Source organism: Triturus cristatus, chromosome 3_1 (assembly GCF_964204655.1).
Source record: "Triturus cristatus chromosome 3_1, aTriCri1.1, whole genome shotgun sequence".
NCBI lineage: Eukaryota > Metazoa > Chordata > Amphibia > Caudata > Salamandridae > Triturus > Triturus cristatus.
Window position 1 is genome coordinate 140,328,062 of NC_140583.1, and position 15,008 is coordinate 140,343,069.

Below are 15,008 nucleotides of genomic sequence, written 5' to 3' on the forward strand. Positions count from 1 at the left end.
GCTGTGTACGGAGGGATGTTGGTGGGCTTGGGGCATTAGCGTCAGGGGCTGTGTAGGGATGTGTACGGAGGGATGTTGGTGGGCTCGGGCATTAGCGTCAGGGGGCTATGTAGGGATGTGTACGGAGGGATGTTGGTGGGCTCGGGCATTAGCGTCAGGGGGCTGTGTAGGGATGTGTACGGAGGGTTGATGGTGGGCTCGGGGCATTAGCGTCAGGGGCTGTGTAGGGATGTGTACGGAGGGATGTTGGTGGGCTCGGGGCATTAGCGTCAGGGGCTGTGTACGGAGGGATGTTGGTGGGCTTGGGGCATTAGCGTCAGGGGCTGTGTAGGGATGTGTACGGAGGGATGTTGGTGGGTTCGGGGCATTAGCGTCAGGGGGCTATGTAGGGATGTGTACGGAGGGATGTTGGTGGGCTCGGGCATTAGCGTCAGGGGGCTGTGTAGGGATGTGTACGGAGGGATGTTGGTGGGCTCGGGGCATTAGCGTCAGGGGGCTGTGTAGGGATGTGTACGGAGGGATGTTGGTGGGATCAGGGCATTAGCGTCAGAGGGCTGTGTACGAGGGATGTTGGTGGGCTCGGGGCATTAGCGTCAGGGGGCTGTGTAGGAGTGTGTAGGGAGGGTTGTTGGTGGGCTCGGGGCATTAGCGTCATGGGGCTGTGTAGGGATGTGTACGGAGGGTTGATGGTGGGCTCGGGGCATTAGCGTCAGGGGGCTGTGTACGGAGGGATGTTGGTGGGCTCGAGGCATTAGCGTCATGGGGCTGTGTAGGGATGTGTACGGAGGGATGTTGGTGGGCTCGGGGCATTAGCGTCATGGGGCTGTGTAGGGATGTGTACGGAGGGATGATGGTGGGCTCGGGGCATTAGCGTCAGGGGGCTGTGTACGGAGGGATGTTGGTGGGCTCGAGGCATTAGCGTCATGGGGCTGTGTAGGGATGTGTACGGAGGGATGTTGGTGGGCTCGGGGCATTAGCGTCATGGGGCTGTGTAGGGATGTGTACGGAGGGATGTTGGTGAGCTCGTGGCATTAGCGTCAGGGGGCTGTGTAGGGATGTGTACGGAGGGATGTTGGTGGGATCAGGGCATTAGCGTCAGAGGGCTGTGTACGAGGGATGTTGGTGGGCTCGGGGCATTAGCGTCAGGGGGCTGTGTAGGAGTGTGTAGGGAGGGTTGTTGGTGGGCTCGGGGCATTAGCGTCATGGGGCTGTGTAGGGATGTGTACGGAGGGTTGATGGTGGGCTCGGGGCATTAGCGTCAGGGGGCTGTGTACGGAGGGATGTTGGTGGGCTCGAGGCATTAGCGTCATGGGGCTGTGTAGGGATGTGTACGGAGGGATGTTGGTGGGCTCGGGCATTAGCGTCAGGGGGCTATGTAGGGATGTGTACGGAGGGATGTTGGTGGGCTCGGGCATTAGCGTCAGGGGGCTGTGTAGGGATGTGTACGGAGGGTTGATGGTGGGCTCGGGGCATTAGCGTCAGGGGCTGTGTAGGGATGTGTACGGAGGGATGTTGGTGGGCTCGGGGCATTAGCGTCAGGGGCTGTGTACGGAGGGATGTTGGTGGGCTTGGGGCATTAGCGTCAGGGGCTGTGTAGGGATGTGTACGGAGGGATGTTGGTGGGTTCGGGGCATTAGCGTCAGGGGGCTATGTAGGGATGTGTACGGAGGGATGTTGGTGGGCTCGGGCATTAGCGTCAGGGGGCTGTGTAGGGATGTGTACGGAGGGATGTTGGTGGGCTCGGGGCATTAGCGTCAGGGGGCTGTGTAGGGATGTGTACGGAGGGATGTTGGTGGGATCAGGGCATTAGCGTCAGAGGGCTGTGTACGAGGGATGTTGGTGGGCTCGGGGCATTAGCGTCAGGGGGCTGTGTAGGAGTGTGTAGGGAGGGTTGTTGGTGGGCTCGGGGCATTAGCGTCATGGGGCTGTGTAGGGATGTGTACGGAGGGTTGATGGTGGGCTCGGGGCATTAGCGTCAGGGGGCTGTGTACGGAGGGATGTTGGTGGGCTCGAGGCATTAGCGTCATGGGGCTGTGTAGGGATGTGTACGGAGGGATGTTGGTGGGCTCGGGGCATTAGCGTCATGGGGCTGTGTAGGGATGTGTACGGAGGGATGTTGGTGAGCTCGTGGCATTAGCGTCAGGGGGCTGTGTAGGGATGTGTACGGAGGGATGTTGGTGGGCTCGGGGCATTAGCGTCAGAGGGCTGTGTACGGAGGGATGTTGGTGGGCTCGGGGCATTAGCGTCATGGGGCTGTGTAGGGATGTGTACGGAGGGATGTTGGTGGGCTCGGGGCATTAGCGCCTGAGGGCTGTGTAGGGATGTGTACGGAGGGTTGTTGGTGGGCTCGGACCATTAGCGTCAGGGGCTGTGTAGGGATGTGTACGGAGGGATGTTGGTGGGCTCTGGGCATTAGCGTCATGGGGCTGTGTAGGGAAGTGTACGGAGGGATGTTGGTGGCCTCGGGGCATTGGCGCCAGAGGGCTGTGTAGGGATGTGTACGGAGGGATGTTGGTGGGCTCGGGGCATTAGCGCCAGAGGGCTGTGTAGGCATGTGTACGGAGGGATGTTGGTGGGCTCGGGGCATTAGCGTCATGGGGCTGTGTAGGGATGTGTACGGAGGGACGATGGTGGGCTCGGGGCATTAGCGTCAGGGGGCTGTTTACGGGTGTGTACGGAGGGATGTGTAATGTTGCCCCTTTCCTTATATGTTGTTGCCCCCACAGATGACACTGATCGTTGGTAGGGTTTGAAGGGTTTATTCCTAGATATACAACTCTAGCAGGAGCGCCGGTACGGAGCTCCGTTCGCTATTTAAATCGGCGCGCTAATGCCGAACCTAAGCTGGCCGCCGCCGGAAGTCCGGTGACGTCACGCCTCGCGTGCAGCAGACTAGACCGCAACACCACATCTCCCTCCTTTATAACGCAACAGTCACAGTCCCTCCTTAACACTAGAACAGTCTTACTTGTGGTCTAGGCTGAACTCCTCGAACCTTCGTGGCAGCATTATTCTCCTCCCGCAGCGTGTCCTCCTGCTTCCTGCGCCTGCGGTAGGGGTGTTGCCCCCCCACTCGGAAACGCCTCTCCACTCGCTTCTCGTGGTTCATGCCCGCACAACTCTGTCTCTCGGTCACTTAGTCCCGGAGTCTCGACTTCCCCTCCTCTTGGACTCCAGGTTCCTTTGGGAACGCTTCCTGCTTCTCCCTCTGGTCTCCTACTTTCGCTCTTTCCCGCCGGTGTGGACCCGGCTCCTGCCCCGCTGTCCAGCTCCATGTTCTGCTCAGTCTCATCGGCACTGGTACATCTTGCCATCCGATCTTGTGCCCAAATCTTCCCGTCACTCAGTAAGGCTGATGTGGAATAGGGTTCCACCACTTGGAAGGGGGGCGTGAACTTGCTGTCCCCTTTCCTCCCCGGTGTTGGCAGTTTCACCCTCACCCACTCTCCTCTCTCCAAGGCGACTTCCTTGGTGCTATGCCTTGAGTCGTAGTAGTTTGTGTACACGGCTTGTGCTTTCTCCAAGTTCCTGCGCACCACTGCCGGTGACCAATGACTCTGCACCGTGAGCTTCTTCCAGGCCACATTGTCTCGGGTGAACGGTTCTCTTCCTCTCAGAATGCGGAATGGGCTGTAGCCTGTGGACGAGGGAGTTATCCGGTAAGCCCATAGCAGACGCTTGAGTTCTTTCTCCCAGCTTGCTCCCTGACCGATGGCCGCTTGCACTGACCCCATTATTACCCTGTTGAATCTCTCTACTGCTCCGTTCCCCGCAGGGTGGTAGACCGGTGTGCGCCTGACGGTTATCCCGTTTCTGTCCATGAAGGCCTCCCACTTGGTCGACGTGAACTGTGGGCCGTTGTCGCTGAGGATTCCTTTGGGGATCCCTTCTCTGATGAACACCTCCGTGAGGAACCCCAGGATGGTATCTGTCTCCGCGTTTTCATCCACATGGACTTCTGGCCACTTCGAGTACCTGTCCACGACCACGGTGAGGTACTTCTGGTTGCCACTGGCGTCTTGTATGGGACCTAGGACGTCTATGGAAATCTCTTCCCACGGGTTTTCCGGGAAGTCGAAGCGTCCCAGCGGTGGACGTAGCACTTTCTGCGTCTTGTCTGCATTGTTGCATTGCTCACACGTTCTGACGTGTCTTTCCACTGCAAGGTCCAACCCTGGCCACCAATAGTCCTCCTTCACTCTTCCCTTCGTTTTCACGATTCCCAAATGTCCTTCGTGGGCAATAGCCACCACTCTAGGTCTCAGCGCCATCGGGGGTACTACTTTGTTGCCCCGGAACAGGAAACACGGGTTGTCCCCCAGCGACAGTTCTTCCCTGACCTCCCAGTACTGTTTGAGTTCTTCTCCGAGTAACCTCTTCTCCGGCCACCCCTGCGTCACGTATGTTTTGACTGCCTTCACCCTCTCGTCGGAACCGTACTCTTCTTCCCATTCCTGCTTGCTGATTGCTCTTTCGTGATCGCCCATGAACGCCACTGCGTACTCTGCCCAATTCTCTGCGTCTTGCGCCCCTGCCGATTCCTTTGCTGCCGCCCTGCTCAGGTAGTCCGCTACGCGGTTCCTGGTGCCTGGGATGTACTCTACGTCGTACACGTAGTCGAGGAGTCGCAGCGTCATCTTAGCGATTCTTGGTGTTGCGTGCTCATGGCCGTTGGACGTGAGAACTTTTACCAGGGGTTTGTGGTCTGTTCGTAAGAGGAACCGTCCTCCCCACAGGAACTGTCGGAACCTTTCCACTGCCCACACGACAGCCAGCATTTCTTTTTCGATCACGCTGAATTTGCGTTCATTGTCAGCCAACGTGCGGGACGCGAAGCTGATTGTCGCTGTCATTCCTTGTGCAGACTTTTGAGTTAGCACCGCTCCTAGGCCTCGGTCGCTCGCGTCTGTGGTCAGGGTCGTGGGAGCTGCTGGGTCGAACCCTTGAATGGGTATAGCTTCACATATTTCTCTTTTCATCTCCTCGAACTCCAGCTGTTGTTCCTCCTTCCATGTGAACGCCGTTTTTTCTTTCAGGATCGACCTCAAGTGGTGTGTCTTTGACGCAAAGTGGGATACGAACTTGCTGTAGAACTCAGCCATCCCTAAGAATGTCCGTACTTCCTCCTTGCTTGCGGGCGTAGGTGCATCCCTGATGGCGGCTACGTTGGATGCCTTGGGTTTAATGCCCTCCTGACTGATTTCGTGCCCCAGGTAAGTGACATTTTCCAGTCCAAACTTGCACTTGTCCCACTGGGCCGTAAGCCCGTTTTGCTCCAGTACTGTCAGGACACCTGCTAGCCTCCGGTCGTGTTCTTCCGTGGAGGCGCCCATCACCAAGATGTCGTCCTGGAAGAACTGGATTCCTTCCATCTTGTTGAACAGGCGGTACATCAATTTTTGGAAGACTGCCGCTGCCGAGGCGAGCCCGAACGGCATCCGTAGGAATTTGTAGCACCCGAACGGTGTTATGAATGATGTGAGGTGGTTGCACGATTTGTGGAGTGCGATCTGGTGATACGCAGACGTTAAGTCCACAGTGGAGAACCACCTAGCGCCCTTGGTCTTGGCTAACATCTCATTGATGCGGGGAAGGGGGAACTTGTCCACCACAATGTTCTTATTGAGTTCCCTGAGGTCCACACACAATCTCACCTTCCCGTTCGGCTTCTGCGCCACGACTAAGGGGGCCAACCATTCCGCATTGTCGATGGCTTCGATGATCCCGTTGTCCTCTAACCTCTGCAGTTCCTCTTGTACTGCCTCCCTGGTGCGGAACGGGATGTTTCGCACTTTGTGGGACACCGGTCGGGCTCCTTCCTTAAGGTTTATTTTGTGCGGGAATTTGGTTAGCTTCCCTATGTCGTCTCTGAAGACTTCGGGGAACTCCTCCTTCCACTGCCTTGCTCCCACTCTGGGGTCCTCTTCCATCATGAGCACTTGTACGCGGCCTCCCGGGTTCAGCTTTATTCCCAGCTTCCCTTGATCCTTCCATCCTAACACTGATGGTCCCTTTTCCGCCACATACAGTTTTCCTTCGCACGTTCTGCCCTTGAACTCGAATGTTAGGGGGCAATACCCTACCATGGGTATGGGTTCCCCTGTAAATGTCACCGGGTGGATGTCCGTGGGACGCAGTCGATGTGTGGTAACAGGTGCGAAGTCCTCCTCCCATATCTTCTTCTTTATGATCGTGTAGGGGGAACCTGAGTCTGCGACCATAGTGACTCCTACTCCCCCGATGGTCATGTCGCACCTCGGTTTCTTGTCGACCGCGCCGTCGATCCCCAAGATCTGGTCTTCTATCATCAGGATCTCTTCGTCGTCCTCCTGGCATTCTTGCTCTTCCTCCTTGCTCATCTCCTGTGCCACGTACTTCACTTGCTGCCTTGGTGTCTTCCTTCTGCATACTCTTTCATAATGACCCATCAGACCGCAGTATGTACACTTAGCTCGGAACGCTGGGCACCCTTTGTCGTTGGCGGCATGTCTTTCACTGCCGCATCTGTAGCACGTGTTGGTGCTCCCTTGTCCCTGCGTCTGCTGTTTCGCGCCCCGGGTCATGGGCTTCCTGTGCTGCCGTGTGTTGTGCTGTTCCGCCGTCGTCTGTCTCTCGCGGCTTTTCCGATCTTCTATCCCGCACACTGCTTGTTCTGGGAGTCGGTCCTTCTTTGCTGTCTCCGCACATCTCTTGGACATTTCTGCTTTCTTCACCATGGCTACCACTGTCTTCAGGGGTTCGTCTCCATTAGCCCACAGCTTATCCTGGATGGACGCGTTCGCTGCGTGCATTACTATTTGGTCCCTAATCAACTCTTCCTGGAAGGCTCCGAATTTGCACGTTAGGGCCAGCTTCTGTAACGCCGCCACATACTGGTCAATCGTCTCCCCTTTCTGTTGCGCTCTGTGGTAGAAGTTGTACCTGTCGATGGCTACACATACGGTCGGGCGGTAATGGGCATCCATGTCGTCGATCGCGTGCTGAAACACATTATCGTCTGCCGCGGGCCGCACCACCTTCACCAGATCGTCGTATACTCTCTGACCTGCGGGGCCCAAATGGTGTAGCAGTATCCTCTTCCTGCGCGTGCTCGGGAACTCAGCGCCGCTTTCCTCCTCTAAAGCGAACAAGAAATTCAAGAAATACGGCTTCCAATCCTCCCACGGCATATCCGGAACCCCTGCTTTCGTGAGGAAAGGTACCGGGTTCGGCAATCCTGTCGATGTGGCACTCATCTTACTCCTTGCCTCCGTTCGCCGCGGTCTTGGGCTCGAGCTTCTCGACCCCCGGGTGCTGTCGGGGCTCCCTGCGCCTGGGTCGTCGTCTCGGTCTGCGTTGCCGCTTCTCGCGTGTCGTCCTGTGACCCCCGCCACGGTGTGTGCGTGCGCTTCGCCACGTGGACTCTCCCTGGCGCCGTTCCACGCTGCTGGGCTGCTGCTGTCCGGAATCGGGCTCAGGAGGGACCCGTCTGAATGGATGCGCGCCCTCCTCTTCTCTCCGCGACACTGCCGCGCTCCTGCTGGTCAGGGGTGGTGACTGTGGGTGTCGATGGCATGCTGACCACGAGGCACTCACCCTGGAGGCAGCGCTGGGCCGTTTCACCTCCTCGTCGCCATTGTAATGTTGCCCCTTTCCTTATATGTTGTTGCCCCCACAGATGACACTGATCGTTGGTAGGGTTTGAAGGGTTTATTCCTAGATATACATATATATATCGCTTCTCGTGGTTCATGCCCACACAACTCTGTCTCTCGGTCACTTAGTCCCGGAGTCTCGACTTCCCCTCCTCTTGGACCGCAACACCACAGGATGTTGGTGGGCTTGGGGCATTAGCGTCATGGGGCTGTGTAGGGATGTGTACGGAGGGTTGATGGGCTTGGGGCATTAGCGTCAGGGGCTGTGTACGGGTGTGTACGGAGGGTTGTTGGTGGGCTCGGGGCATTAGCGTCAGAGGGCTGTGTAGGGACGTGTACGGAGGGTTGTTTGTGGGCTTGGGGCATTAGCGCCAGAGGGCTGTGTAGGGCTGTGTACGGAGGATGTTGGTGGGCTCGGGGCATTAGCGGCAGAGGGCTGTGTACGGAGGGTTGTAGGTGGGCTCGGACCATTAGCGTCAGGGGGCTGTGTAGGGGTGTGTACGGAGGGATGTTGCTGGGCTCGGGCATTAGCGTCAGAGGGCTGTGTACGGAGGGATGTTGCTGGGCTCGGACCATTAGCGTCAGGGGGCTGTGTAAGGATTTGTACGGAGGGATGTTGGTGGGCTCGGACCATTAGCGTCAGGGGGCTGTGTAGGGGTGTCTACAGAGGGATGTTGGTAGGTTCGGACCATTAGCGTCAGGGGGCTGTGTAGAGATATGTGTACGGGGGTGTTGGCGGCTATGTTGGGAAGCGTAGAGGGGTAGAATACGAGTGGTGTAAAATAGAGTCATATACAGAATATCTCCACATAAAACAGCATGAATGGGAAATGTAAAACACATCAGTTACATACATCTTACGGTAGCTCATGTCGCTCACAATGCAGCATAAAGCGGTACTCGAGTATTCACCTCAGGGGGTTTCAAACGCTAGTGACGGACACCAGAGGTTTATTATCGCTCAACTCAATGGTACTCATTTTGTCAATCTCAGAAGGATGAAAGCAGGGGCGGCAGGCGACATCTGAAAGTGCTGGGCGTAAAAGTTCGGAAACAGTGACCTGTAGCGAGCGGTTGTATGTCGTTACAACGCATTCCGTTGCAATGCATACCTTTTCCACGCATGCGTTACAACGGAATGCTATTTACCCGCACAACCTTTACCACGAATATTCCTTTACCACGCACACTTGCATGGTAATTAAATACTCTTGGTAAAGGTTATACCCCACCCCTGTACCCTTACGTGACCCCCCAATCATTATTTTTACCCCTGCCCGTTACCTTCAATCTATATGTATATATATTTTTTATTCTTTTATTCCCGTCACCTCTTCAAGTCTTCTCCTCGATCTTCTTTGCTTACGTCCTACGTCGCAAAGAGAAAGCGTCATTCCGTTTCCTCTAAAACGACTCAGATTGTCACCACTTCCCGACGTTTTCTCATGTTCTTTTTTTTGGGGGGAGGGTAGACCCCCATGCCCCCTTCTTTTTCCGTACACATTTGTTTTTATTTTTGGGGGGGGAGACCCCTCAAGCCCCCTTTTTCTATTTTTACCCTTAAACACACGTCTTTGCCGACATCAAAAAGGGACTGAACTCGACGAAGATGATCAGGTTCCAGTGCAGCTTGCGTGAAAAAGACGGTCGTGGAAGGCATACGCGTGGTAAAGACGTTTACATGGTAAGTGTACCGTTGTAAACGTAACGCGTAGAAAAGCCTTCGTGGTTAAGGATGTTTCCCGTAGCGAGCAAGCTCGACTGTCATAATGGGGGTCTGAGGGGATTATCCCCCTGCAAAAAAAGGAAAAAAGCTTGGGCAAATGGTGCATTTTAATGCATATTTGAGCAAGCAAGTAGGTTAATAAGACAATTGTGAAAGTGTAGTTCTGACATCAGTAAAGAGATTTCATTTGATGACGTACATAGCTGCTTATTCAGTATAGCCCGGGCCTACTTTTGATCACAATACAATCCTGCAGTGACCGGTTATTGAAAAGTGTGTGTGGAAGCATTGGGAATGATTTTTTGTGCGGTGCACACTGTGTTATGTTTGTGGGACGGTGGGTCTTTGTATAAGGTTGTTGTGTGACCCAATTCTAGCGCCTTGAATCCAGTGGAGCGCTATGAAAATCATGCTTTAACTGATAGTTTTCTCAGCCGGGTTTAATCACCTCGTTAGCAAATCATAGGGGCCCATGGTATTCTATAAACACCGAGTGGAGAGAGAGCCTTTCAGTCACACTGTAGAGCTCCATCGGCGCCCATTGGCCTGGCGTCTTCAACACACTTCATTGCGAGACAGCAATCCTCCAGGACAGCTTCTGAACAGTGTGCCAACAGACTAGTGCCAACAAGGCACAGCCTCTCTCTCTGGCTGCCTCTCTTGCCCTCTACACTCTCTCTGCCCTATCTCTTTCCTCTCTCCCTCTCGTGCCCTCGACAATCTCTCTCACTCTCTTTCTCTCTCTGTCTCTATCCCCAACTCTCCCAGTCTAGTCTGTCTGCCTCTCTCCTGCCCTGTACTCTCTCTCTCTTCTGTATCTCTCTCTCTCTTAATGTTTTTCCCTGGCTCCCTCACTCCTGCGCTTTAGTCTCGCCCCCACCTCTCTCTCTTTCTCTCAATCGTTCACCCTCCTCACTGCTGCCTCACACACACAAGCATACAAACGTGCTCTCCCTTCCATTTTATCGCAGTCCATCCCCACATACTCTGCCTCCAGCTGGTGAGGTCCTCCCTTCCTGCCCTATGGGGTAGGTCTCTCTGTATACAAATTCCCGCTGCTGGGTTGCAGCAGTGGGGTGCACACACAGTTATTCACGCAAACATCTTGTGCACCACTGAACCCTCGTGCTGCTGCTGCTTGAGACGGGCCCACGCTTCCTGATGGTGTTCAGATCCCAAAAGCCCTCGGTGCACTTAGAACCCAAATACAGTGTCCACCCACGCACGGCGCACCGCCCCGTTACAGGTCACACAGCAGATGGCTCACACGTTTATACAAACATGAACATGATTCAATTAACTTTCATTTAGTGAAGCTATGCGCTCACTCCTTTATTTAAAAAAAAATATGTAGCACAATAAATTAAGTAAACGTAACTGTAATGAAACCTACATTTAATGTGCAGGATGATTTGGGGGGGGGGAGGGAGGGGTCGGCTAGAGGTGCGTTTTAGCTGCACTGACTCCTGTTTGAATTCGCAAGGTCCGCACCGTTACTCTCTAATCTGTAGCAGCTCCTGTGGCAGAGCAGCTCAGGCCGGCACCTCAGAAGGAAGCTTGCAAGACGGAGCTTGGAAGCCCCAGGCAGTAATCCAAAATGCTCAGCTCAGGGTGAGCCAACTAGCGTGCTGTTCTGGGCCATTGATTTAGTAAAATCTGCTCCTTGGTTCTTTTCTTCGAGTCCTAACACACGTAAAAGAACAGTACACGCTGCTGCGACATGGTCGCTCATTCAGTAGGCCCCAGCCCGCCAATCAAAGTGAGCAAAAGCAGTGTCAGAGGCCAGTGACACGCCCAGCCTTTCGTTCTCTCCATAGACCTACCCCGCCCCTTGCCATTTACTTTAATGGCACTGCTCCAGACACGCCCTGGGCCATTGCGAAGTACGCCCTAATTGGTTTCTGCATCTCGCAACGAACAATCACCACTCCCATCACTACTGACGTCATTTTTCAAGCTTTTGCTTGCAGGTCGAGCAAGACCTCGCCCTGGCCCCTGACAAAGTGAGGGATCATCCGGGCACAGGCCATTCGTTCGGACCCTCACCCGGCCCTCAGAAAAACAGAGAAACAAATAAAATTAAAAATGCAAACTTAAATTTTATTTTAAGATGCCCAGTATTATTTATTTTTCATCCTCTTCTTCTTTCTCCTAAAAGTTGGGAAGGCAGCGCCCATTTCGACCATTAGTACCATGCGCCCCTGGATGAAAGGCTGAGACGCCTAGGTATCATTTGAACCAGTGACTCGCAGAGATCCCCAGCAGCTGCTTTAGTACGCTGAGCCACCCGACACGTTATGATAATCAAGTCTTTCTTATAGCATTGTGATTTTTGTGCTGTTTGGTAAATGTACGTTCTCCCACAATTGTGGCTCTGCTAGCCATAATCCCCGTGGTATGCAAATCGGTTTTATGAAGATTCCCCAGAAAGCATGGGCCAAAACAAGCAGGAGTCTGCACCCTGCACCCTCTGTGTGCGGTCCAGACCTCTTCCGTCCTAGAACAAAGTGGCCTCAGCAGGCCAAGAGGCTACGCAAGCTAGGGGGATGGCTACAGTACTGACGGCCAGTCCAGGCAACACAAAGCTAGGGAGTGTGGCATGGCTTCCTTGAGGACTATAGGGTATGATACATGCAAGAGAGGGCTCTTTGCATATAAACATGACTGGGAGTTCAGGCGTAGGCATGGGGCAAGCAGACTCTCCGCTTGAATTGTGGCAAATCGCCATGTTTTCAGTTTAGAACCTCAATGTTTTTATGACGTGGTTCACGCTAAAAAAACAGAGAAGGGAATCTTCCACCCCTCTGACGGACACATCATCCAGGCAGCGGGGGGAGGATGGCCTAGCATTAAAGCTGTACGGTTCAGCAAAGGGACATCTTTGCATATTTTTCTAGCAAAGCATGAGAAGCGCACAGCTGACCCCTCCTTGCTGCATACCGTTACAATACAGGGAGTCAAGGTACCAGTGGCGGCTGGTGAACTTCGAAAGTGGCGAGGCAAAATTATATCACTGTGTATTATCATAGAAGTGTGCGAAGGGAGCAAGCCTGACTCCCGGTGGGAATTGGCAGTGAGTTCTAACACGGAATTTTTTTTTTTTTTTTTAAATAGTGTGATATCGATTTAACTGTCATCTACTAAATTCTTCTCTGGAATTATTTTATAGCACCACTCACTTAAGTGTAGGGTTTCAGAGTGCTCTCATCACACAGAGAGACACAATACATCATACAAGTGTGTAAATCAATGTACAGGAAATGTTACACAAGACATTGAGTCTTACAGGGTATAGGAATCTCATATCATCCAAACTTGTAGATGTTATATGTTAAGAGTGAATGGCTGGGAGGAACATATAGTTAGAATATAAAACGTAATGCACTTGATTGTAATTATCAGTACTAACAAGACTTTATCACTTACCAAAGGAACTCTACTTTGCAATCTTAGAACAACAGATTGAGAAAAAATAAGGATGTAAACCCAAGACTTTCAGTTTGCATGCAGCACCTTCATGCCAGTAAATAGATCACCGTGCAATATAAGAATATTTCAACTTAAGGACTGGAAGGAACAAAATGGCCTCAGTGTCAGAAGCAGTAGCACACTTACCTAGCTAAATATTCTGTGATGTGCATTTTACACGGTGTGCCTTGCAGCAGGCACATTCATCCTCTATACTACTTTATGATTCAAAACTGTGAATGGAAAAAACAAAGAATTCTCCCAGTGCTGTGTTAATCACTAGTCATAATTTCCAGTATAATCCCCTCACAATTGCTGGGGGGGACACAGACCTCTGCATCAGGTGTCTAAACCCTGTAAAATAGTTTGCAGTGTAGCCCCTTTGTGACCAGTTAGGGTTCTAAAACAGATTTACTGTCAAATGTGTGCTTGATGACAATTTCATTGCAGCAGATTTATTTTGAAATACATTTGAAAATTGACTGTCAGACTTGGTTTTCAAGCTCTGGCCCTCATGACTTAAACCCCCTTTCCTTTGCAACACATTAGATAATTTTGTTTTCCAAATTCAGCACTTCCACTCCCTGATAATTAAAGCAAACAAAGACATAACAATGAGTACAGAATATCTAAATAAAACCTGTACAGAAGCGCGATTGTCATTTAAGATGTATTGTATTGTATTGTAATTGCATTTATATAGCGCTTACTACCCATGATGAGGCGTCAAAGCGCTTTTTTAGCGAGTAGCACGCTACTCCAAGACCCATAGAGGATTAGTGTTGAATTAGTATAGTGAAACATGCAAGTACATTTTAAGTGGTGGATAGGTTAGTCAGTTATTTGGATTTGAAAGGATAGCAGAAGGATAGAAGAGGAAAAAAAGGTTTGTATTTAGATAGCGCTTGTTACCCCTGATGGGGTGTTGAAGCACGCTACTCCGGAAACCCATAAAGGATTAGTGGTGAATTAGTATGGTGAAATATGAAAGTAATTTGAGAGGTGGATATTAGTCAGTTAATTATGGTCAAAACGTCAGCATTCTGAAACAATGCGGTCTTGGAGACCCGTGCTGATAACTGCTGCCTTTCCAGGATCTTGTGCTCACTCAGGATGTCGCCCCTAAAGGAATGTGCCCATCACTGCTGATCTCCGTTATTCTGAAAAACCGCAATCTTACCAAAGAGTACTCATCATTCCTCTCACCAACCCTAGGGGATGGTGGCGATCCTTGCCAATTACCCAACAATCTCAAGTACTGCTATCTCAGCGAAGAGTGCCATTCGTGAAGGTGCCTAGCACCAGTGGCGTAACGAAAGCTCAGGGGGGCCCCCTGCAAGGTACATGGAGGAGCCCCCACTCCGGATTTAATCCGGAGCTCGCAGGCATTAGTACTCGGCTGAGGGGGCCCCCTGCAGCTCACGGGCCCCCCCGCACCGCGGGGGATGCGGGGGCCTGTGTTACGCCCCTGCCTGGCACTGCTGATTCCCCCGGATTCTCAAATCCTGCAATCTCAGAGAAGCATCCCTCTCACCAATGCTAAGTTTAAAATGCCCATCACCGTAGAGTCCCAGGTTTCTGAACCGGTGCAAACAGAGATGGGTGCCTATCAGTCTACCCCCAATTAAACACTAAGCTCTAGTAGTGTGTGTCAATCGCTGGTACCTTCCCAGGACCTTTGCCACTAAGAAAAGCAGGGCATTACTCCTCACAGCGTTCAGATAGGGGACTCCCGTGATCACGATATACAGCACTCTTCACAATTAATGCCCACTCCTATCCTGCAGATCTTAGGTGCTCCTGCCTACAACCGCTGATACCCCTTGCACTCTTGGAGTTGTGTGTAAGGCTCCTGCCAACCACAGTAGCGCAGTGCCAACCTCCACATGCAGGGAGAACAGGGCCTCCTATTTTGCAACCTTGTGTGAGTTTTCTTCCACAATAGGCTATTAGTGGCAGTGTATAACCGTGGGCCACCCTTGCAAAGCTGTTATCCGAGGAGAGTGCTTAACCATTGCGTGCGGTCTTCAAACTTACTGGAAATGTTTTTAAATTAAGGATTCCTTTCCATTGTTTACTTACCTGCGTGTTTCTGCACGCCTTGAATGGCTCGATTCCGTCTTTTTATTACAACACCAGGCACGTGCTGATCACAGCCGTATCAGGAATCAGGTTAGAGC

General features: G+C 52.6%; 1 protein-coding gene across 1 annotated transcript in view; it reads right to left on the reverse strand.

The window, feature by feature from the left end:
- The window catches only part of NADSYN1 (NAD synthetase 1), a 199,914-nt gene that overhangs the window by 166,965 nt on the left and 17,941 nt on the right, over nucleotides 1–15,008 (reverse strand). The gene's annotated exons all lie outside the window — the stretch shown is intronic.